The sequence below is a fragment of the Megachile rotundata genome, chromosome 3 (assembly GCF_050947335.1).
Source record: "Megachile rotundata isolate GNS110a chromosome 3, iyMegRotu1, whole genome shotgun sequence".
NCBI lineage: Eukaryota > Metazoa > Arthropoda > Insecta > Hymenoptera > Megachilidae > Megachile > Megachile rotundata.
The window spans coordinates 6,768,597-6,794,986 of record NC_134985.1 but is presented as its reverse complement, the minus strand read 5'-3'; the positions used below and the strand labels follow the sequence as shown (position 1 = coordinate 6,794,986).

General features: G+C 32.7%; 1 protein-coding gene and 1 long non-coding RNA gene across 3 annotated transcripts in view; both read right to left on the bottom strand.

The window, feature by feature from the left end:
* Positions 1–26,390, bottom strand: part of LOC100878605 (uncharacterized) — a 352,447-nt gene that overhangs the window by 74,049 nt on the left and 252,008 nt on the right. The window lies entirely within an intron of this gene.
* On the bottom strand, positions 7,348–11,422 carry LOC143264177 (uncharacterized). The gene is made up of 3 exons (XR_013037719.1): positions 10,284–11,422; positions 9,910–10,204; positions 7,348–9,690 (listed from the first exon to the last, which is right to left on the bottom strand). It is a non-coding gene; the product is annotated as an uncharacterized LOC143264177 (long non-coding RNA).

The following is a 26,390-nucleotide window of genomic DNA, read 5'->3' as shown; positions in this document are numbered from 1 at the left end:
TTCAGCTAACCTTACTGAAGAATGTCTGAGTACATTTTTGCATTTAAAAAATCTCAGAAACGTTACTACATGTATAACTGGAACTTGATGCTTTTATCGAATAGGGGCAGTTTCTTGGGGCTGGAAGTCCAGTGTGAGGGTGACCAGCAAACTCAGATAATTGTTTCTGTACAATGCTTAGATACATTTTTGCGTCGAAAAAAGTAAGGATTGATAATTGAATACCAGGAAACTTGTGCCGATTTTGACAAAGGTGGGCTTTAGGGTTGAAAACTGAATCTAAGGATGATTAGCTAACTCACATTGTTTTCACGAAGGAAACTATGTATTTTAGAGGTTCAAGAAATCCTAAGTAGATTGCTTCTCATACAGCTAGTTTATCGTCACAGTGTGATAAAAGTGCCATATTTTCTTAATGGGAGCTTTTTAACGTCTGACATCGCAGAAACTAGAAACATGCTTAACGTAAAATATTTTTTTAGTAATGTCTTATACTATGCTATCATTTGACACATGTATCAATTTCAATGAACAGCTACCGTTATAGATATGTACCAAAACTTCTTTCTGTTGCACATTTTATATTCGTGAGCTAATGTTTACCTTTTACTTGCCATATTCTAATTTATAATTTTAAAGTCAGTTTGAAGTAAAAAATGTAAAGTCGAGGGCCGAGAAACGGACAATTTTCGCGCATCCTTCTTTTCATATCTACTTCAATCCGCATTACACAAGGTGAGCTGAAGGGGGAACGCGAGTTCTGTAACATGCTCGCAGAGATACTATGCAAATGACTCACATAGTTTCGACATTTATTCAAACTGTTACATTTGCTAAAGAAACTTCTCTGCCCCGCGAGACTTGAACAACACGAACAAGAGACTATTGTTGCCTATGTGTTGCTTCTAATTCATCTTTGGCGATATACACTGCACCTGGAGAAATGTTCGAACATGATCCTAAGCTGCAGAAGTTTAACTGAACATTACTATATTAATATTTGAAGTTATGAATATTAGTTATACTTTGTATTAGTTATAGTAAATTAGTTTTACTTGTTGAAAGATAGGCTGTACATCCGAATGACCCCCATCGAATTGAGTGCTGAAATTTTGTGTGCATATACAACCTTTCACGAGAATTTCATACCCGTTTCCAGAATCAATGCGTCTCTTACGATTCGCGAGATATTCACATTTCAAGTTAATTCCAATATTAACACGTTGAGCACCTTTTATGCACTTTTCCTCCTGTCTTTTGAAGTGTGTATACAGTTTTACTTGTAGTGGCATCATTGTTTTAGTTCAAAAGGAACATAATAAAGTAAAACAAAATAATCCTCTGTTTATTCTCCTCATCACAAATATTGCGCTCGCGTTGTCAAGTATTCGCCCCCTGCCAGCTAAGCGTAAAGCATAGCAAATCGGTGTCGCACTTAGCGTGTTAATGATGTTAGGTTAGGGTAGGTTAAGTTAGATTAATTTAGGTTAAGTTAGGTCAGGTTTTGATATGTGTATTTCACTTTTGCATTAGTATTTTCATGAACAATTATATAAGCATGTTAGATAAAAAGGTCTTTGTGATAATTAGCGATCTGTATTCTTCGAAAGTTCTGGGTTAAGTGCCCTGCTGTCCCTCAAGGTCCGCTTAACGAAGGATGCAATATCCTCCCCACTCTGTGACCAGATCCTACTAGAATACCCTAATCTCTGTGCACGTGCCACGCAGCACCATGACGTCGGGTCATCGGCCACGAGACACGACACCTTCGGTGATCCTCAAAGAAGAAGGCATCGACCTCTAACCATAACATTCGCGACTCTTAGAATTCGTCGCGGTCCTTAGCTATCGGTTACCACCGATCCTTAGCTCGATGACGGACATGAGTTTATATTATCGTCATCCCAAGACCCCTAAGAACCGGGTCAAAATCCGGGATACGATGACCCTGACACGTGTGCCACCTTGGCACACGGCTTGACGCTAACAAGCAATTTAAACAGTAAAATGTGAATATTTCACGAACCGTCAGAGACCCGTTAATTTTGAAAACAGATATGGAATTCTCATGAAAAGTTGTATACGCACACAAAATTTCAGCACTCAACCCTGGTTCATTCGGAAGTATATCCGAAAAATATTTGACCATTTGACATATATGCATTACCAATTAATGCATGTTGATTAATGTTAATTAATTTTTACATAATATTATAAATTATATGAAACAAAAAACTTTAATTTTGGTTTATTCTATCTGTATAAAATACTCGTAATTGATTTCGAAATGTACAAATTTTGCTGATGTTACACGCAGTGTGCCGAATAGTGATTCGAAAAACCACCTTCATGTATAGAATAGAGAAAATACACCAGAATACGCTTCAGTATACGAGGTGTGACACAAAAGTAACGAGACTAGTCCAATAAATCATTGTACCTGCAGAATCAGTTGTCCGTGACATTATCACCTTCAAAGTAGTCCCCTTCAGTGTTCACACACTTTTGCATTTGGTGCTGCCATTGCTGCTAACAATTCTGGAACGAGGTTTTTGGAAGTCCCTTTAGGAGATTTTCCGTTTCTGTCTGAACCTCTTTAACTGAGGTGAAATGGGTTCCCATTAAGCAAAATTTAACTTTAGGAAATAAAGAAAAGTCTCATGGAGCCAAATCAGGAGAATAAGGAGGATGCCCCATCAGAGTAATATTTTTACTGGTCAGAAACTATTTGGCAGACAGTGCCGTGTGAGCGGATGCATTGTCCTGGTGCAACGACCATCAATCGCTTCATAACTGTGGCCTTTCTTTCCAAATTTTTCACTAAATCTTTTTAGGACTTTAATGTAATAGTGTTGGTTAACAGTCTGACCACTGGGAAACCACTCAATCATTACAATTCCATTAATGTGCAATTTTGATTTTGACATGTGTGCTTTTTTGGGTTTTGGGGATCCTGGAGACTTCCACTCCATTGACTGGCGCTTACATTCTGGGTCATAGGTAAAAATGCAAGTCTCATCACATGTTACAAAAGATTTCAATAAATTTTACAAAAAACTTGATGTTTATATGCTGTTCGATTTTTACGTTAGACATTTTTCCGGCAGAATGCAGTTGCACGTGTTCACTAAATAACGCAATACTTCCAAATGGTATGACCGATTCAATCGAAATTGGCAACATGGATAGAGGAGGTATGTGGAATGATGCCACAAAAAACAATTGCTGCCAATTCCATTGTTTTTTCAAGCTACAGACCTAGTCTCGTTACTTTTGTGTCACACCTCGTACATATATTTTTAAATATTTTTTCACGAAAATTCTATTATATTTATACAAATATTTGTTGTTGCAACCCGAAATGAAGAATGGACTATGTATCCGTAAACTTACTAACGTGAAGTGGGGTAAGTGCAGACTGGTTTTTGGAAAGTTGGTATTTAAACGAATTTTCAGTCTGCTATGTAAATACTTAACGCTGTCGATACTGAATGATTTGCACAATTACTACTATTTAATTAATATTAACTAGCACCTTAATTTTCCTTGTACATTTTGATTTTGATAGGAAATTGTTTAAAATGTCAACTACTCTGCACTTTCCCCGAAAATGGGGTAAGAGCGTAACTTGAAGTTAAATACTTTGAAACTTTATTTCATGTGCAATGGGGCAAGAGCAGAATTGTTAACAAATCTGCTATAAAATGCTTTTTACTGCATTATGCAAGTACTCTTTACTGCAAACAAGTACTCTTCGCTGAAATATAAAAGGGGATATAGTGAAACAAAACAAGGAAACAAACATACTAAATGGAGAAATTTCGCTCATATTGTAATAAAAATAGCCAGTATACGCATTTGTCCCGTTTACGAACTTACCCCACTTCACCTTAGTAGTGATTTATTGCCTTTCTCTAACAAAATTATTGTTTAATTTCAAGCTTCTTGTTGCGTAAAAGACGACGAATGTTCTTTTATTCTTTTACGTTAAACTTGCCTCTCTATTGACTTCAATCTGCTTTCACTCACCAAAGGTACTAGATTAAAGTCACAAGGACATTTTTCAGATTTCAGTTTTAGCTAATATGCAGCTTATTTCGCAACATCCCTCCCAATATGTAGATAAGTACTGAAATCAGATTTGATAAGTCGATCGTTGTTGAACGGATGTTTAACAGTAAGCTGGAAGTTTCTCCCAGTGAATTCGCAAGAATAATGACTGATATAAACGTAAAAATGTTCAAATACCGCAGAGCTTTTTGGAACTACGATTTATAACATCCTGCTGAAGTTAACGCTAGACCGATGAAGCAAAAGTTAAAAATACTGAACCATCCTAAATCAATCCAACACGCTGTTTGCAAGCTGACCTGCAAGAGAAAGTACATGAAAGATACGAAACGGAAGCTAGGAATATTGGAACTCATCATAAACTATCGTGACATGCTGCAAACAGTACCATAACTTCAAATGCACCGCTGTGAACATCAAGTTTCCGAACGCCAAGATTTTTTGTATTTGATTCAAGTTGATACATGTATAACAGAATGATTCTGGGAAGTGGGAAAAGTTACTGCTTTTTTAAAAGTACAAAAAAATTGATAGAGGAAAATATCGTATGGTATAATACGTTCTAACTTTCTATGACCTCATTTTGTACATGGATGCACCGATGCACCAAATGCAATTGCACTTTAGTCTCTAATGCAACCCAATTTTTTCGTTAAGCCAATCGATCCTTTTTATTATCTCGTGTAGTAACCCAAAATCATCGAAGTATCAAAACCTCATAGGATATTCACATTTAATGTCAGAAACATATTTTATTACGATAAGTGCTCGAACTCTTAACAAAATTAGGATACTTTGGTACCAATTGCTTTTTTATTACATTCCGCAAACACGATAATTTTGTTATCGCTTGTAAAAGACGGAATAATGTTAAATAAGTGCATACTTTAATGCTATAATGCTTTCTGCGATAACTAATGATCGACTGACTGAAATGTACATTTCTCACATGTAGTGTGTGAGAAAGAACAAACAAAAAATCCAAAAATAGTAACTAAGGGTAAATAAAAAATAACCATGGCAAATAAATAAAAACTAATAATGTCATAAATAATAACTTTTAAAAAGATTAGTAGTTTCTACAAATATTTTATCAGTGCGAAAAATACGTTACTGGCATAAAATGTTAAATACCTCATGAATTATTAACATCTTGATATCCTTGGGTTAGTGCTTTTATATGTAGGACTAATAGGCCAGTTAATCGTTCACTTCAGTCAACAACGATTAGATTTAAAAAGACTCTGTTTTTAAATTACTCGTTAAGGCGTTTAAACGCCCCATTAAATTATTACGCCTTTATCATTTATCAATGTAATTTAAATAAAAATGTTTGCCGCCGAGCTCTCTGTTCTTGTTTGTTGTTGGTAAGTGTGTGTGCTTGCTTGCTTCAGCAGTAGTGTAGTTTTGGTGGTCTGGCAGGTAGCGAGCGATGGTGATGATGATAATAATTATTAAACAATAATATTGGATTTGGAGGAATATTATAAAAATGTGTGTGGTGGTGTAAATATTATTATGTAGTTGTTTGTTAATATTGTTATTGTTATTGTGGTGAAACAGAAGAATCTACTAAAACAAAAGGTAAACAAAAGTCAGGAAGGAGATCTCATCACGCTCGCCGCAGCCAGACAACTTCTTGGCTTTATTATTATATAGAGATAATAAAGAAGATTGATTGGTTTAACAAAAACACTGAGTTGCATTAAAGGATAATGTATAGTTGCATCTGTGTATTCGTACAAAATATAAGGTTATAGATAGTTAGGATTATCAATTGTTCTATTTTTACTTAAACAAGAGCAGTAACCCGTCTTAGTTTCCAGAATCAACCTGCATTGTATCACCTTTTATTTTGCATAGTGTTACGCGCGATGGGTAAAATATAAACTGTTTACAGTTATTTACGAAGGTTGTAAATCTTCGTCGACCCATGGCGTTTCCAAAACCTGTTACAGTCGTGGAATATTTCTAAAGTTAATATTATGAAGTAGAATTTTATTGTAAAGTAGAGTTTATATAGTGGCTCAGAGTCCTCCACACTGGTGTGTCCAGGTCAAACGAAGGATGTAGATCATCATCCCACTAATTATACTGGTTGTTGTGTATTGATGTAGTTGATAGTTACAAAGTTAATCTAAGACCGACCAGAGTAAGTATATTTCAACGAAGCTAATCTAAGACTGACTAGTTGCCTCTAAACAGCCAGAAAAGAAAGCACAGGAAGAAGTTCAGGACGTGAAGGCGTTGCTAAAAGGGACCAATCCAGACAGATTGTTATTTGTAAAAAACAGTGATTGGTGAGATGGTTCGACGAATGGGATTGTAAGATTTTAGCCTTCGTTCCAGGGTTGTAAATAACGTTTCGTTAATAAGGTGACCCAAACAGTTAAGTGATTTGGGTCCTTCAAAAGAACTAAATAGTGGGACACATTGCGAGACTGCTGAATGACCGAGTCAGGGTGCCTGGTCCGCCGAGTACGCAAGGATTTTCGTAAACACTGCACACGGCAAGGGTGCACAGTTTAGGACTATGGACATAAACTTCTTTAAGGAAAGATATATTGGCGTTATAAAGATGTGCTTTTCTGGCCTGTTAAAAGGTTATTGTCAATAGTTAAGAATGTCAAGCTGTAGAGACATCCATGTGGTCTTGAAGATCCGTTTGAAATTGCAAGAGTAAAGGTTTGACAAAACACCCATAAATATTACGCTGATTATATTCCGAGTGCTTCGGAACACATAGGGATGGAAAAAACTGAAATCTCATATATTAGTCGTATATGAATATCTCGATTATACAGTTCGTAATTAAGAAACGATGTCGAGGGACGATGAATCTAAACTGAATCGGTGGACATGTTAAATGATCTGATAATAAATATATGAGAGTAGCCAACTTTGATAACGAAAATGTAATAGTTTGGGGTTAATTTTAGTCGCATGATATTCGTCCTTTGTACTACGTTAATGACAAAACAGATTGCAGTACTGTAACATTATAGAAAATATATTATTGTTTTACGTCGTTGAGCACATGACAGTAAACTAAAGATTTTGATACAGAGATATATGAATAGACATTTCACATTATGAATTGTTATCTTATATGTATGTATGTAGCAGCCATATCAACTTGGAAAATTGAGACTGATTTGAGTATTTTCTGGTCATACATAGTCATTAATATATAATTACTTTTTATTAACAGGGTTTTAAAATTGCAGAAATTAGGGGTAGGAGATTGCATTGAATAATATTATTCTGTTCTTTATTTGCGGTTTTGTTATAACAAACCACTAGTACTCGATTAAAACAATTAAAACACAATCTAAACAAGAGATTATGTGTGTTGAGAATCACACAAGAAACATAGAACTCGTTCATAAGTTTCAGTTTAATACGACTTTAAAAACGAGTAGAAAGTTTATGATAACCAAAATACAAAATGCGTAAACTATGTAATGCATATAATTATTGTTGTAAAAAGACAAATCTTACGTTTTTAGTATTTCATAATAAATTCATAAGAATATTTGTTTTGTTACTTCATTATGAATATTAAACTTCATACAAATAGATTTGAATTTCACCGCAATTTTAGGTCACTACTCTTTTCTTCTAATTAGATCACTTCTCCCAATCCCTTTCCTAGTTCAGATTAGTGTGATGGCAATCAATCAAAACCGCTGACAGTTGTAGTGCAGTGCACTGATATATGCACTTATTCAACTACAAATAATGGAGTTTGCCTGTCAAATACACTTTGCTTGTATTACTCATTTCGTGCAATAAATTTTCCCATTTTCAAAATCAAAAAACACACGTCCTCGTATTTTCCACTTTTTCAATCGATATTTTATCCGCTGACATCTAATCCGCCAATGCGTGATCATTTTTTTTAGTTTCTTTGAACTCTATAATTGTCCAATTAACTTTATTTTTATCATGTTTGTAAACGTAGGTTTAACGATAATATTTCTTATTCATAACCTAATTTATTTTTATGCGATCATTTGTGGTCAACCCATTTCAGCTAATCTTTGAAATCGTATCGATTTGTTTAAATAATTTATTATTCCTTGAAAACGTTATTGATCGAAACCTTTCAAAGTTCTAAACCATCTGCATAGTGGATGGAATATATAATAAAAATTTCAGATCAATTTGTACACCTTTTTCGAAGATTCGTAGTCACAGAGAATGCAGACACCGTTATTAAAAATATTTCGTTCACTTCGCTCAATAATATACACGCACGCACGCACAGGGTCACCCCAACTTTCCCAAATAAATAACTCGAAAATAGAATACAAAAGTTGGTGCTAAACTTCGGGAACATGTAGTATTCATCAAAACACGCAACGAAGTCTTTATAAACATAAATTATTAGTTCCGAAGTCACAAGACATTTTTGTGATTAATTGTAAGATAATACAATATATGTTTGGTATATTTCCTCATTTCGCACACTTCTACACGCCCTTTTATAGCATACACGTATTGAAAGAACCCCTGGTATTTCTTTTATCGCCTCGCAGGAATTTTCAATTCACTGGCTGTCTAGATCCATTCAATGAAGTCACTGGTTTACTATACATTATACCTTTCAAATATCTCCTACCTACAAGTAAAAGCTTAACGGATTTAGGACTATTGAACAAAGATGGTCATTGTATGGATTCATTACACCTATTTTTTCTTAATTTAGTTTGAATATTTTTTTGCATGCCTAGATGCGAATGAGCATAGGTATTATCGTGCATAAACTTGTTGCACTGGATAAAGATATAACAAAGTTAGACATGTCTTTGTTCTCTAGGGTACATGAATTTTGGATACATGAATACACTAATTTTTCTCTGGACCTTATAGGTTAGGAAATATTTAAGGTGTTAACTGTTATTGCACCCTGTAAAGGTACCAGTAGTTGACACTTTAAGGAATTTTTTGTCTTTTTGTTCACATAGCTCCTGCTAAGTTCACTTTATGGAAAATTTATGATTAACAGTCGCTGCACAAACTATTTTTCTATTATATTACAAGTATTCATTCCTGATGGTGGTTGTAAATTTTTTTCTTTTTTTCTTCTAAACGTAAAATTTGATTCAATAGCTGACACCCTTTGAAGACAGAAAATTTAATAGTTGACATCCTTTTGTTTCAGTAGTTGGCATACGGAGAAAATCCAATTAATGAACTAGTCTTGATAATGTATGAATACTGAATTTTTTTGGACATTTAAAAAAGAATATTCTTGAGTAAATTTACAAAAAAATATTTAATAATTAAGGGTTAATATGAAGAGTTAATAATAAATATTTAATATGAAGAGTTCGAACACTCCTCATATCGGAGATATCTTCATATCAGTTTGTTATTGCATTTTCTTCTGCATCAGTCAATACTCTGACTGGGCCGATTTTTCTTTTAATTTAATGTTTGTCTTTAACCTTGTATTTTAAAGTTACCCTCGGAATACCAAATTTCTTAGCTCTCGTTTTACACGGAGTTTTATGGAGCCGGACATCTTCCATAGCTGCTTGCATAGTCTCTTCTGTATAATTTCTGAAGTTACCCTTCGTAGGAGGCATCTCAAAATTGACAGAGGAACAAAATCTGTAGTTGACACATAGTAATTTAATAGTTGACACCCCATGTCAACTACTGAATAATAGACCATTACAAGTTTGAGTAGTTGACACGGAGTGAATTTAGACAATTTAGCATTGTTTGTTGCCAATTTTAATAAGTAAATCTCTTTTTAAGTTTCAAACAACATAAACAAATGGTTTTTTTACTCATAATGATTAAATAATACAACCTTGCAATACTTACATTTTAACCAAATCCTTAGTGATTTATATAAGAAAACACTGAAAAGTCGTAAGAGCCGTGCGCAAGTTTGATTAATCAGTTGCTATTACAGTTTTGAATGGCGGATATGCACAGTAGTTCGCAATTAAGCCACTGAAGCGTGACAATATACAGATTAATAAGGTTTGATGTATTCCAACTTGTGGTTTCCTTATTTATTTACTTTTGTTGAAGAAGTGTCAAGAACTGGTGCAGTGTCAACCACTGGTGCTCTTACCTTATAGGAGATCATGTCTCCAAGCAATTTAGCAATTTTCTGTGGGAAAAATAAGACAAATCAATAAACCGTTTTGGAAGAAGGTAAACGAATAAAGCGGTAGGGCTATCCATATTACTTATATAATCAGTCAATGCTTGTTGCTTATTCGCGCAGAAGATCCGAGAAATCCAAGTGTTTGTTGCAGAAGCGCTCCTGTCAAACAATTTGACAAAAATAATCTAATCAGTCATCTGTAAAAATGCCTGCCCACATGTTGACAGAAAAGCGATACCGATGATTTGATTGAATAACTGCATGACGGTTTCCATCCGGTCATACCCATTGTGAAAAATATTGATACTATCTTTCACAAAGGTAACCATTAGTAAAGAGAATGTGACAAAACCTAGTGACTCGCATTACGTTGATGGAGAAACTGACAGGAACAAAGCGATGTCTACAAATCATTACGCGTTAAGACCTGAACGCTTTGAACGGATAAAGAAACAATTGGTCACGCATAATTTGCCGTACAGTGCCCTGGTTTCTAACACTCTCTTGGAAAGTTAACCTTTGACGGGGTTCTCTTCAACTGTGGGTAAAGGTGTTCTCTGAAGTACGAATTTCTCGTAATCTTAGTCTTCCACAGTTTCGAAAATTACTCCTCAATGTTGCGTTTCCCTTGAACGTCGATGTATTTCGCTGAATCACCTGCGGCTGGGATGCATGCGGTCCAGTAAAGTTATTCGATACAAGCAATTTGTTTCTCTAACATCACCATTTGCTTTGCCATGAATTTGAATACGAATGAATCATTATTAATAAAGCTGAGATTAGGCCGTCCACGGAGCGTAATTTTAGTAAACGTAGCGTATTACACTTCCTTTTCTTTTATGTGGCTCCCCTTTCTCTTTGTTTTAAATGCCGCGACTACTCGACGTTTCAGAGACGGAGGGTTTTAACCCCTTGCTGTACTTTGACGACTGACACATACAGTTACAATTGGTACATACAGTGATGCACTTACAGTTTGATGTATCGAATTTTAATACATTTTTGCTTGACGTTTGAGTCCACTTGTAATTTGCAAAATCAAAGAACCTTGAATACGAAATTGACATAACATTTGCACTTTCTTTATTTGTTTCAATATCGTACATATGAATTGTTCTGATTGACGTAGCTAGCAAATAAATTGTACGGCATGGGGTTAAATGCTGCGTCTATTATAAATGTACAATTCAAGTCGTGTTTGTATATCGCGTTTCATCTTCTAATTTTTACTGAAAATGGTTTGTGCGAACAAAAATGGCAAGCGAAATGTTTGCTTTTATGTGAAGAAAGATATTTTGTCGAATTTTTACACAAAATTAATTATTGTAGCGATATCGATATTTCGCTCAGAATTGTACATTCACAGTATTGTTTAATAAGTCGTAAATCCTCTCGATTTTGTAACTTCCAAGAAGCAATTCTCATAGATTTTTATGTGTTGAATAAGAACATGTAAGCCGTATCTTTCCAACAGCGATATTCTTTTACATTATTCACACGAAATAATTTGTCATAACATACAACGAGGGAACCATAAAACGTACGCGACAAACTACACGACTATCAGAAATGAGAACTACTGTCGTCACCGCGCTGTCGCGTGTTTTGTTTTCAATATAAAAGTGAAATACACACGTCAAAAACACGTTGTCGTATACATATCGTGGCAAACAACTGGTCTTGTAGGTTGCAAAAAAATACGATTTTTTACCCTTCTTTGATGGTTCTCTCGCCAGAAATATTTCCTGTATCATATAGTATACCTTCTCAGTACTTAGCTTTTAAAATAAATTGAAAAATATTATCAACGATTTATTTGTTTTGTATGTCTTTTTCATCTTGATAATTGTTCACTCATATTTAAATGTTTATAATGCAATAACAATTTATGTCATATTATTTCAGATAGTCCACAGAATAATTTGGCGTCAAGAAGAATTAAATAAGCATTACAAGACCTCAAATAAAATACTGAAAACATCTCCGAAGTTAGAAATTTGCAATTTTTGGTCAACATTAAATTTTTTCGATAGCTATGAGTTTTACAGAAAAACAATTTATACGTTTCGGCACATGAAAATCTATAACATTTAAGTTACGTCATTGTAACTTTGCACAAACAAGATTTTACGGTTACTAAGGTATTATTTAATGAGACTTAACTTAATAATTTAATTATATCGCTCATATATCAATTATGTAAGACATGTCGAAATACATACAATTGCGACGTACAACTTAATTGAAATTTTTTAAGGCATATCTTAAAAACGATTGTTGAGTGACAATAACATATGTAGAAAATAGCTGTTCTGACTAGTGACCTTGACATTATATTTCAAGGTCATTAAATCTATGAGAAATTACTGAAGTAAATTATCAAAAATAATAATAACCACATATTTCCACAAAATAATGTATTCAAGGTGAGATCATTGAGTCGAAAGATCATTATATCATTGAAAAATTGCATCATTTTGGAAAAGAGTAACAAAAGATTGTAATTATGAAAAACAAAAAATATTTTCTACAATGTCATAAATCATGAAATTTACTACAAGATGAAGTGGGGTAAGTTCGTAAACGGGGCAAGTGCGTATACAAGCTATTTTTTTCTTACAATATGAGCGAAATTTCTCCATTTAGTATGTTTCTTTCCTTGTTTTGTTTCACTATATCCCCTTTTATATTTCAGCTAAGAATACTTGTTTGCAGTATAGAGTACTTGCATAATGCAGTAAAAAGCATTTTATAGCAGATTTGTTAATAATTCTGCTCTTGCCCAATTCCACATGAAATAAAGTTTCAAAGTATTTAACTTCAAGTTACGCTCTTACCCCATTTTCGGGGAAAGTGCAGAGCAGTTGACATTTTAAAGAATTTCCTATCAAAATCAAAATGTGCAAGGAAAATTAAGGTCCTAGTTAATATTAATTAAGTAGTAGTAATTGTGCAAAGCGTTCGATATCGACAGCGTTAAGTATTTATATAGCAGACTGAAAATACTTACGTTTAAAGACCAACTTTACAAAAACCAGTCTGCATTTACCCCACTTCACCTTACATTTATGTTTATGTAAATAAAAATATTTATTTAGAGAAATAAAATAGTTTATTATTTTTTATTATATATTAGCAGAACCATATGAATGATTAATAGGATAGAATTTCTATTTCTTTGGATTGGTTCCAGATACCACAGGATGAAGTCTGTTACGCCGTTATTGCAGGTTTAAAGTAGAAAAAATCTAATAACTCCGATATTACTGGTTTTTAGATCCACATTTATTAAGACTTTTTGCTTGTTTTCGCGAGTTCTGTACGTTTCTGAAGTTTAGCAACTTTTATGAACGTCCTTGTGTTAAAAAAACGTGATATTGCGTACCAGAAAGTGTATTCGCGTCAAATTCTTTGTGATGAATAAATGTATTTTGTTTTAAATACATCGATTCTATAAAATGTTTATAAAAAATAACCAAGCAATCAACTATTTCTGGAACTTATCAAGTATTTATATAAAATGTCTAACTTTTTAAACTTGAAACATTTCAAAAACTTTTAACTTTTTAACATTACATTTTTCAGAAACTCTTCTCATCTTTCATAAAGTCTCTTTTCATGAAAGTTTTGGAAAAGGTATTAAATTAAAAGAAGAATATAATGCACTAAAGTTTATTCTGTACACATTATGATGATCCTAATCAGGTCCCAGGAAAATGGGGATTCGTAGCGGGTTAGTATTTTTTACGTAAATTGCTTTGACAAAAGAATTGAAAAGGAATTTCTTTTTGACAAAAGAAATTTCACATAGTCGATAATAGTTATTAGTAACTAAAATAAAATTCCGATGATAGTATCAATATTAACAAAAAATGTCGATTATTCGTGTTTAATGGGAATCAAAATTAGATTTCTGAAATTGATAGCTGTTATTCGTAACTAAAATTAATTTCTATTATTGATAATGGTTTCTAATGGTCAGAAAAATTTTTATCATCCTTAACAATTGATAGTAATTAGAACAATTAAAAATTAACATTTCTTAAATATATCATTGCGGTTTTAAAATTCTAATTATATAACTTAACAATAACTTAACGGTAACTAACTTTTAGTTAAATAAGAATAATTATTTATTGACAATCAGCGACTTTTGTCATAAAATTTTAAACAAGCAATTGTTGAATATGTAAATAAAATCTTGAGTAAAATATTTGTATTATAAATTTATGTATAGTATATGAAACAGAACAATGAACATACATGGTATGTCCTGAAAGTAATGTCAGTAAGTCGATTAATAATCATTTATTGATCTGCTCGCTACAAATGATTAAAAATCTTCAAAACAGGCTCCTTCTGCGTCAATACATCGGCTCCAGCGAGTCTTTCAGCTCTCGTATGCATTGCGGTAGGCCTCCTCCGGAATTTCCTTCAATGCCGCCGTATAAGCTCTTTTGATTTCGACTACTGTCCCGAAATGTTTGCCTTTCGTAGGTGTTTTCATTTGCTGATCTAACAGGGCATCTTCTTTATAAGCTGTTTTGATTAAAACAACCGTTTCCGTCGCGGTCTTTCCAAGTTTCACGCAAAACTTGATTGCAACTCTTTGTTCTAACGAGCGCTGCATTTTGACTTGTACAGTAACGCAAAACAATTCTCACGGATAGGCTCGTCCTCACTCTCCGGATGCTCGGAGCACCTTCAGCAGCGGAGATCTGTATAGCTGACGTCCCGTACTACCAATATTAACCGAAATAATCGCGGTCCGACGTGAGATCGCGTTACAATAAAGTCACTGACATTACTTTCAGGACATACCTTGTATATTTATTATTTTGTAGTATTACTGTCGTGTACAGAATTTTAAATTTAAATTACTTTCATCCGTTGCACAACGTGCATAAAAGGAATTGATTGAATGTCCTATAAATATGATCGTACAAATAAAAAAATATCTGTACATATGTGTCAAACAAATTGAAGGATTGATCCAAAGTAAAATTGGTGTTATCAATATGCTATAAAATGTCAATTGTAGTAGTTAGATATATAACAATGTTCCATTTAAATTAACCCACTCAAATATAGATGATGCGATCAGATTTTTTATACAATGTTTTGTTCCAATTTTTTGCTTTTGTACAATGAAAATAACTTTTTTTTTGCAAGGATATGAAGGGGAGATATGAAAGCAATTGCTGGTTTTCTAAATGGAATTATGCATTTTCGCACCCGAATACTCGTTGGTGATAATTTTGATGTAAAGAAGGATGGATGATATTTGAGATGAATAGACTGTATCAATTTAATAGACGCATGAATTCTTAAGGGACTGTCCCTTCCGAGTACAAAAAGTTTCTATGTTTGACAGTCGGAACACTACTTAACCTCTGTGGCTGTTGAAAACCTTCTGATCCTCAAAAACCTTAAGGAGAGTGTCTCGCTGCGACCATGTTGCATGTTTACATCAGCGTTTGTCTCGCTCCTGCACCTTCGAAAATTCGACTTTATTCAGCATAGAGTGTTTATTACTGTCTAAAGAGACCAGAGCACCCTGAAGTGAAGTTCACTGATGGGTGCTGTATCCGTAAAAAATTCATTTTTGCAATATTCGAGCGTGAAAGTCGTATCTACGAAAATCGACTCGTCTCTCTCACACCAATGCGATGTGCGAAGGTGACGAGGCGATTTCGTCGATTAGACTTTGACATATGAATATTGCGAAAATGAAGTTACAGCACCCAAATGAGTACAGCACCCATCAGTGGACCTCACTACAAGGTGCTCCGGTCGCTTTAGACAGCAATAAATACTCTATACTGAATAAAGTCGAATTTTCAAAGGTGCAGGAATGAGACAGACGCTGATGTAAACAAGCAAGATGGCCGCAGCGAGACACTCTTCTTAATCGGCACAAGTGACCCCTGTAGGCTCCCCTTCCAGACTTGCTAATAATTTCAGCGTCAAGGTGGGGTTGGAAATTTTCCTTATTTTTGGTCATGTGGTAAGCAACGGTAATATCTATGCAGTTTGTTAATTTCAATGCCTGTCACATGGTTTATAACACGCTGACCTACAGCTTGACTTCAAGCTTGGTTCCAGCCACAGACCGGCTGTCATGTCATAAACCTGGGTCCCTAATACGTTCTTAACACATTTTTTAATGCACTACTACTTGCAAGTGCAGCTTGTTATTCTCTACACAAGAGTACGAAAAAAACTGATGGCCAAAGCATCATTCGTTTTGAAAATATCATTTCGGTACTAGATAGCATAATAGGCATAAGTTCTTACTTAGTAATGTACACATTTTAGCACTCATTTTCCTAAGCTTGGTGTTATCAACATACTCTGTTTCAATTTTTATATTAATCCGATAACTTTCAGTAACTGATATTAATGTAATAATTTTTGTATCAGTAAAAAGACTCTGACAATGAGTTATTTAATATCAGATTTACGGAACTCGTCAAAATGGAGGATCTTATATTTCTTATTTTAAATTAGGAAAATTAGTAAGAAGCTTTTGTCAAAATGTAAGTTCATCTAAATAAAGAATCATTATGCGAGTTAGTTTATTTTTGTCCATTATTTATTTATTTTTATACTTTAGTTTCAATTTAGATTTAATTGTTTTATAAAACACAAAATGGAAATCCAACTAACCTTGCTTATATCTATTATTAATATATTAAATATAATCTATTAATAATAACAATATTTTTTAAATTTATTGTTAATTGCTAAGTTACTTCATTAAATAATAATATTCCTTTTCCAGTGTAGTCAAGGTTTCAAAGTCTATTTTTTAAAACGTAATTCACTTTGTAATTCTGTAGAAAAAAAACAGTAACATTCAGTATAGATAACAGTAATAGAATATTTGGAATTTGTTGCATAAAATATGTAAATTGTGAATGTATCAGAACAACTCAATTTTTCGACGGTGAATACGCACAGTTTATTTCAATTATTATATAACACACGTATTATAATTGAGTCTGCGAGTGACATCAATATTACAATCAAAGCCGAAATACTTGATCCCGCAATGAAAGTCTTTGCAAAATACAAGTAAAGTCCGTAATGACAACAAGTATGTCCCGTAGTGACAAGTTATAAGTGAAGCCTCGTAACAACAAATATAAAGAATGAAACGCGTAGCAACAAATATAAGAGACTGAAGCGTAAGAAGAGCGGGCCCGGTGCCCTCGCTTATTTTATACGTTTCACTCCCCTACGACGTCTCCTAGCAACCACCCGATTTCTTCGAAATCTGCCACGTGCCCTCCGTCGACCTTGGCTTCGCGGTCATCCCTCTACGACCGATCCTTGCGATGCCGCCCGCCCTTTGCGGCCGAGCCGCCGCGCCGCCACGCCGCGCGCCGATACCGATGTCGCGCCGGCACTTGCCGGTACCCGCCGTCAAACGGAGCGGTCCGCGCCTTTGTACTCGTTTCTCGAAAATTACGCATCAGGAGACGTCGCCGAGGAGTGTCTTTCTTTTCTGCCGAAGTACGCACCTGGGTTCGCCGGCATTTCGCGGTGGATCAAATACTTTTAATTGGCATTTTTCTCGGAATTTCAGAGCATGTGCCACGTGCCACTTTTGCCACGTGCCATTGCCACGTGCACCACGCACGTGTACATTTCTTAGAAAAATTAATCATCTATCGTCTTCGAGTGCGACCGATCCCGCAGACAGCTAGCCGGAGCGCAGGGCAAGCAAGCTCGCCCCCGCCCGGGTTCTCACCTCTCCCGAGCGGAGTGGCCCTCGGTGTTTTGGTGAGCACCACCACTCCCGGGCGGATTGGTTACCCCCGGTGCTACGATGGTGTTTTTCATGCCGAGACACTCATGGTGTTCGACGAATACGGCCACAGGTTTCCCCGTGCACGTAGGGCTTCGAGGCATGGAAACTCGCCATGCCTGCTGCTTTTGACCAGTCGTCCCCGAAAACCCCGCTAAATTCATTAAATCTTATGTTTATCTTTAAATTTTCATTCCATGCTCTGAAATGCCTCAATTGGCCAGTTCTATCGGTAACAGTGAACTTTAAATACCTGTGGAACTATTGATTTTGATAACATCGTACCTTATCAAGCGAATATTCGGAATGCTCGATTTTAAATAATTTATAATACAAGAAATTATTGAATTATTATTATTTGAAAGCTTTGAAATTTTCTACACATACTTAGTTATGTTTCAAAATAATTCAATGTAATTATGACACAATTATCTTGTGTATTAATTAAATTGTAGTATATTTTTCACTGTGTTTTACCTTTAATGGCTGTCGTAATTTACATTATTGACTGTAAAAATCAGAAAAGACTTTAATCTATGTAGATTATCTTTTTAGCTTGTCTGAAAAGTAGTAAGTATTCAACAAGGTGGCAGTCGTATAAAAGTTCATAAAGTTTGTAACTTCTACAGACGATAAAAAGAAAATTGTTGTCGATATTGAGAAAATTTTATTTCACAGTATAAAAGAACTTGTATTTTATGTGTTTTGTAAACACGGTCTCTATTAAAATGTCTTTAAATTATCTTGACGATGTATCATTCATCGATCTTGTTCCTCTAGAATCGTTGCAACTTTCTTATTTATTTGTATTCAGGCAAGGAATTTTAAATATTAGGGCACAGAAAAGTAATCAAAATTTCGTTTGCTTTCGAAAAACATTTATTTATTAAAGAAATCGTAAATGCTAATCAACAAAATAATTTTCTTCATTTTCTAACACTTTTTGCCAGCGTAAAGGCAATTCTTCGATTCCCTTTTTAAAAAAGTTCTTCGATTTTTCATTGAAAAACTTTAAAGTCATCGAAGAAATTTCGAATACTTTTCGGTCCCTCTAATACATATATATTTTCAAAACGTTGCATCGCATGAAAATATAATTCAAAATATAGCCTTTTTCACCTTTTTGCAGGGGAATATCCCCTAATTACTTTCTTGTTTAATACTTCATTATGGCAACAATTTTACATTTATTCGTTTATACGTATAAATATTTGTTTTTATAAGTTAGGCTACAACTCGATAGACACGTTTGTAGAAAATCACAAACTCGATAAGAATTAAATTTCACTTCAAAATAAAAACTAAGGTTCGGTTCTAAACAAGAAATAAATTGCCTTTTCATATCACAAATATCATTTCTATGATTATTGTAAATTAACAGCATAATTGTAAAAATACATTTCATACATATTGCGATAAAGGCAAATAAGTTTAAACACAAAATAAAAATTAAAAAAGAATTTAAGTTTGAAAATCAGACGTAAGTAAAGCAAATAACCTGAAACTGTAAAATTATTGTGAAACGTGTGTCGACGTAATCCTTTTCACTAATTATGGTTTCATTTCAAACAGTTTATTGGTATTATTTCAAAATACAAGCTTGATCAATTATTGAACAGCACTTACAACTATTGTGATATATTAAAAATTCCTTAAGAAAGATTGTCCTTATTTTACGAATTTCTATAAACTTCTTGACAGGCAGAAAATTTTTCAGATTTTTAAATATAATTAAATACAATTGAACTATAGAAATATTGTATTGCATAACAATTGTAACATTTACCGAATTACGCCATAACGAACCCACAATAGATAATGTTCTTTTTTTACGGCACTGAAGGAAACCATATTATAAGGTAGTTATCTGTACTTATATTTCATAAAATATTGTCCATTAAAAAAAAAATCAATAAAAAATTATTATTACCTGATAACAACTCCCTCGATACTGTGTAACTTCAGCGAATAAACTTGATATTTTTAAAAATAACGGAAATGATTGAGGTAATGAAAAAATTGTTACGAGCACACCCTGTATACAAGGTGTCCTAGATATGAATACATCCTATAGGTAAAGTGTTCCAGATTTTACCACCAAACTTTCCCAACATATTTCATAAATGAGAAGAGAATAAGAAATAAATAAAGAAAATTACTAACATAGTTTTAAATACCCTCCTAAAAAATTATTAAAAAGTACAAAATAACTTCGAACATGCTTTCTTTCGACATCATATACAGTGTGTCCCAGTCTTACACGCAAAACTTTTGATGATGATGATGATGATTAGTGTTATGGGCATCGACTGCCATGGTCATTAGCTCACCGCAAAACTTTTATTGTATAAATTGCAATTATACTAATATTATTTTTACAGTATAAATATTGTACAGAAATGTTATATAAACAGAGGATCTTAAATGTTTTATTGAAAGATTATGAGGAATATACGAAATGTGACTGTATAATTTTCTTCAATATTACAATTGACGACATTAATTTTTTTTTTAATAACTTTTAACGTTTAATTGTATATATACACATACACATTGTCTTATTTTTATTTATAGAATATACTATTAAAGTTGTACGCACAAAACTGGAACACCTTGTCATATTAAATAACATCCGTTGTCATTTCATATTTTTGTCATAACTTTTCAATAAACTGAAACCTTATGTTGTGTTAATAAAGTTTGACGGTAAAAAACTGGGACACCTTGTAGGTCGTTATATCGAACAAGTGAACAGACGAACTACGGAAAGAGCACGCGCGTCATTGGCCATTCGATAAACGAGCGCTTCCAAGAAAAAACTGGTTTAGAGCCCTAATTGCAAGCATTTAGGGAACACTTGCTGTACGTAAATCGGTTTTAAAACGGTCAATTTTTTTTAGGCATTCTTTACTGAACAATACTTTAAACATATTGAAAATTAATTTTAATTTAATTTACTGTTTTGAATTTCAGTGTTATTTAAAATTGCGCGTCCGTTTTTTTTAAACATATTTTCCTAAATGATATAAATTGAATCAATTATTTTGTCCATACTAGGTAACGTTTATCTATGTATACTTTTTCGAGCATGAAACTATCTGGTGTCCATCGGTGAATATGTTTGCTTCAATTTTCGAAGTTTACACAAGATTTAACTGGTTATCTTCTATATACAATGTGTAAAAATGGGATAACATATTTCAAGGAAATAAGTGATAACACTAGGGTTTAGTTTGTATCTATTCTGAATATACGTGATAACACTATTCAACAAATTTTGATCTTTTTTGCAATTTAGTAGACGCTATAAATCATTTTATATCCTTAAATATTAATCTAAAAATCATTCTAAAAAGAAAGCAAATATTTATATTCAAATATATTCAAACGTGTCGATATCTTATGTCATTTTACGCAGGAAAGTTCACATAACACGTAACTAGATAATAATGTTTGAGTACAAAATATTTTCAATGTTAGAAATTTGTAGTTTACTTTCCACATTAATTTTATCAAAGACGTAATATACGCAAAATGTGGATTTTAGATTCATATTCATCGCTGAGAAATCCATGATAAATGCTGATTAAATGTTATAAATTTAGACGTCTGTTAAGGGGTATAATTGGAAATCTCTTTTTTTACATCTACGGAATATTAATGTATTATTATTTCTTTCTCTACAATTATCCATAAATTAATTATTAATTTGCAGCTATTAATTTCTATTATACGCGACATAAATCGCAGTATTATTAGCTTTAACCATAAAATATTGATTACAGAAATTACAGTAAATCAAAATAGCCCCAAGTAGTGAATTTGAAAGTAAATATTTGAAGCTTAACTGTAATCTGACGTATCAGAAAATATTATTGCATCATTATATATTACATCAATATTTCATACTATTATTTTAGTAAATCACGGTGTTTGCCAAACAATTTACTGTTATAACTCACTGAATCGTTTAAATAAATAATATCAAATTTAAATAAACAACATCAGTAACAAGCAATACCAATATTAATATGTAACAAATATTTTATATTCTCAGAATTAAAAATTCGAAAAATATTTTATGTATCATTTCTTATCTCGTTTTCAGTTTTCTTTCACAAAATTAAAAAATTTTAGTAAAATACTTTTTCATTGGTCGTATAACATTCGATTCAGAAATATACAAATTCTCGTTGAAACTCTACTTCATGCAAGAAATTCAAAATCGTAAAATTATTTTACATTATCATTTTCACCTCGATAATTCAACGCTTCAAAAGAAATCCATATTTTGAAAATAACCGCTTATACGTTTCAATATTATTTCAATATTACACCAGTGAATTAATTGCGGTTAAAAGAGATTTTTTGTAATGTAAAATAGGTCATAAAGAACAGGTCGATTTTTATGAAATGCTTGTCGAACAATACGAAATGGCGGCTGCAGTTTCGGTGAGTTCGTGAACCGGGAGACGCTATGAACTTTGGTGACCCCAGCTGACCCCGTCGGTCGATACGTTACTATGTTCACTCCCTTCACCCTCCGGGCTTGCCAGGTAGCTCGAATATACCCGGGTTTCATGGGGTTGCGCGTACCAACAGCAAAAACGAACTTGCGATTATTTTAATTGTCATTTCCCCATTAAAAATTCTGGAAATCTAACAATGTAAACGTTGGGGGACAGAAAAGCAAACTCGCGTTACCGAATTAAAATCGTTTTTCCCGACGCTGTATTCATTCTATTAGCTTTATCAACAATTCATTCATTTATACGTACATTAAAAATGCAGTTCAATTTCAAAATATATCATCATCTATTTTTCATTTGGTAGCAACAGTTTATGACTGTATTTATACAAACCGTTGAACAATTTTAACTTTAAACATCAGTTAACTGCATAACGGAGATAATCAATAAATACTATAGGAAGAAATAATTTTTAACGGGTGAATCTGTTGCAGATGTATGTTATTCATCCTTTTTCACTTAACACTATTTCTACCACGATTTTGTGGATGCCTCGACAAGGTGTCTTTTGACACCTTCTCGTTTGAATGCAAATAATTGCCAAAACTTTGGGATTTCAAATTATCAGTTAAATATAGGTAATTTGAGGAATATATTTATTGGTACATTGATATGTTTTTATAAGAGATTATTTAATCAGGTTGTAAATTCTAATTTAACTCGTCAATCTACAAAATATAAATATAGTGGTGTACACTAAAATGCAACATGGCGAGAAATAAGCGAATATGAAAGTTATATCGCAAATTCTGCATTTTCGGTTATAACTCTAATCTGATTATAATTGATATGATGCTGCAAAATGGTGTTACTATTTATATGTAAAGTATTGTAGCTGCAAATAACTGGTTAGGACTAACGCACCTGACGAATAAATCGGATTAATACTTTTTGCAATAAATTAAGAAAGTATGTAGATGATATTTAAACTTCTCCATAAATTAAACATATATTATTTGAGGTATACACATTATTTTTTTAAGAGCTCGAATAACAGGAAAGATCGAAAATGAATATTTGCGTGCCTCACAATTTTTTTCCTTAGTCATTTCTTTGATTATATTTCACTTTAGTTTGATAATTTCTTTGACATTTAATATTTTAGATGATTAATTCATACCTCAATTTTACTTAATGCGAAAACAATGTACCTTTTAAAAATTAATTATTTTGTAGAGTATGTAAATGACAACTCCGAATTATAATCTTATTAATACTTTATGATATTTTTCCTTACAGAAAGGAGTTCCGTTTTTTTGTTCTAATTGCGAATGAATCAGTAAGTTCAAGAACAGTACAACTCCAAAGTTAGTTATTTTGGAAAAATCGCAGAATTACAGAATTAAGTATAAAATTAGAAAAAAGCTGCATATTGGAATGAATACCAACATTTTTTTAGTTACAACTGAAAAGGTATTTTGTAATTATATTTCTGGCAGATTGTTCAATTTAATGAGTCAATAAATATTAAACGTATTACAAAACTAATAGAATGCTTTCCAAATGCAAGCCTATCACTTTAATATAAAGTTTGTATACGAATGTTATTGACTAACATAAAGATACATATTTTAAAAATTATGCTAATTTTTGTTAGTAATCGTTTTTTGTAAAACGATTTCAGTCTTGATTACATTTAAAGAAAATTAATTAAAGGTATATTTTTACTGGCTCCAACTGACATAAATTTAAAAGCAACATAAATCCTATAATTTTACTTTCACTGTCAAAAGTGTAGAAGCAAGAATCAACCATAGTTATATCATCTAGATTAACATAACCGTTCCTCATTGGAAACAGCAGCATGAAATCAAATTATTATTGGTACGTGAAAATGAAAGATGTATGTTTGCCAAAATTTCGAAATAAGCGTTTTAGTATGCTGAAACACATGCACCCAAATGTATTCTGTAGTTTATAGGCATAATTAAGTAATAAAACGTTGAAATAAACGTACGTTGTTACTTCAAACAATATTGTTTGTTGTGTACCTAATTTCTACCTCTTAGTAAAGGCACACGAATTTTAATAAGATTATTATTAAAAGAAGAAAATGGGTCCAAACTAAAGCAAGAATAATTAGTGTTATTTAATCATTCACAGAAGTAACAATTATAATTATAATTCCTAAGAAATCACAAAAAATAACGAAAAATGACAAGGAATTTGTATCATAGTAATAAATAAACAAGATAAATATAATGAACAAAAGGAACCTTGCAGCGTAAGAAGTAGCACAAAAAAGAAATTGAGAAAAATAAACATAGAACATTTTTTAGAAATTTATTGTGCGTACATTAAATAAATGAATTTTCTATTTATTTTTAATAAGTTCAATTTTGCATTCTCTTTTAATGAAACGTAACTAGTTTGAGAGCTAATCTGTTGCTGTAAATCGATAACGGTATAAGGTATTCAGTTAGTAATACGTAGTGGTATATACATAGATATGATATTATCTGGGTGTAAAGTTATCGATATTTGAGTAGCTGTTAGCTCGCCCGTGTTTAACAATAGTGGCACTTCAGGTCGATGGTGGCTTAAAGTTCTCGATAGTGTATTTGGGAGTACTTGTTATGTGAAAGAATAAAAAATGTTTCTATCCTTCCTTTGAAGATTGTTTTATGCATGTTTCTATCATTTTACCATTACAAGATTTAATTGTTATCCATATGTTTTTTTTTTATTAAAAAAGTTTCTTTACAACGCAGAAAATGACAGAAACAACAAATTATTCGCTCATTATACACTCATCAAATATAAATTCATAAATGTAATTATTAATATGTTTATTTTTATTACTTGTAACACATATTAGTTTTGTCATTGAATAAATTCATTACTGTAGGTTAGTACCAGCATCAATATGTAACGAAGAATTACTAATAACTTTAGTGATATTCGTAGCTTGATTTATAAGCCAAACGCATTAGTTGCTACTAATATTTTTCAATTTATTTCAAAAGTTAAGAACGTGAGGAAATATGCAATCATAGCACGCGATAGTGAAAACATTTGTATTAAGGAAAGTATCAAAGAAAAGTAAACAATCATATCTTTATAACATACAAACCTAATAATTTATCGTAGTATACGACAACGGAACCACAAAGCAAACAGAGTAGTATAATATGACCATCATAATCAAGAACACTGTCTTTGCTATGTGTACCTATCTGTGTTTTTTGTAAAGACAGAACACGCGACACGCGATGATAACAGTAGTTCTCAGCTCTGTTGGTTGTTTTGTTTGTCGCGTACGTTTTGATAACGTGGTTCTGTTGTCTCAAATTATTGGGCTTAATATAATGACATCAGCAGTTGACCAGGTAAAAGAAATTTTTAACATGAACAATTGTAATCGCTTGTTTTGTCATTAAATAGCGAGAATCGATGCCCGGACATTTCTTAAGCCTTCTGAATTATGCAACAAGACCATTTATTACAAAGAGTTGAGATATGCAAATTTGAAAAGTATATTTAAAAATTCAGTACATACTTTAGAAGTTGACTACTCTTAAAAATTAAAGAAATAGTAATTGACTCTCTGTTCGTTAGTAGTGAGACTGATAGTAGAAGAAATATATTTCATTCGCGAAATGTTCACAACCTATGAACCTTTTGACCTGAATTGTACAGCTATTCTTAACAAAAACGTTAAGGAAATAGAAATATAACGGCATATTTCTTACATTAATAAATTCAGATGTTCGTTAGTAGTAAACAAACTTCACTTCGCGTGAAATTATTTTCAAATTTAACTGATAGATATCGTGGCACCTGAAGTTCACATTCATCTCGAGTGTACAACTAATTAGAACCTTATTTCTCTGTTTTTTAAAAATTG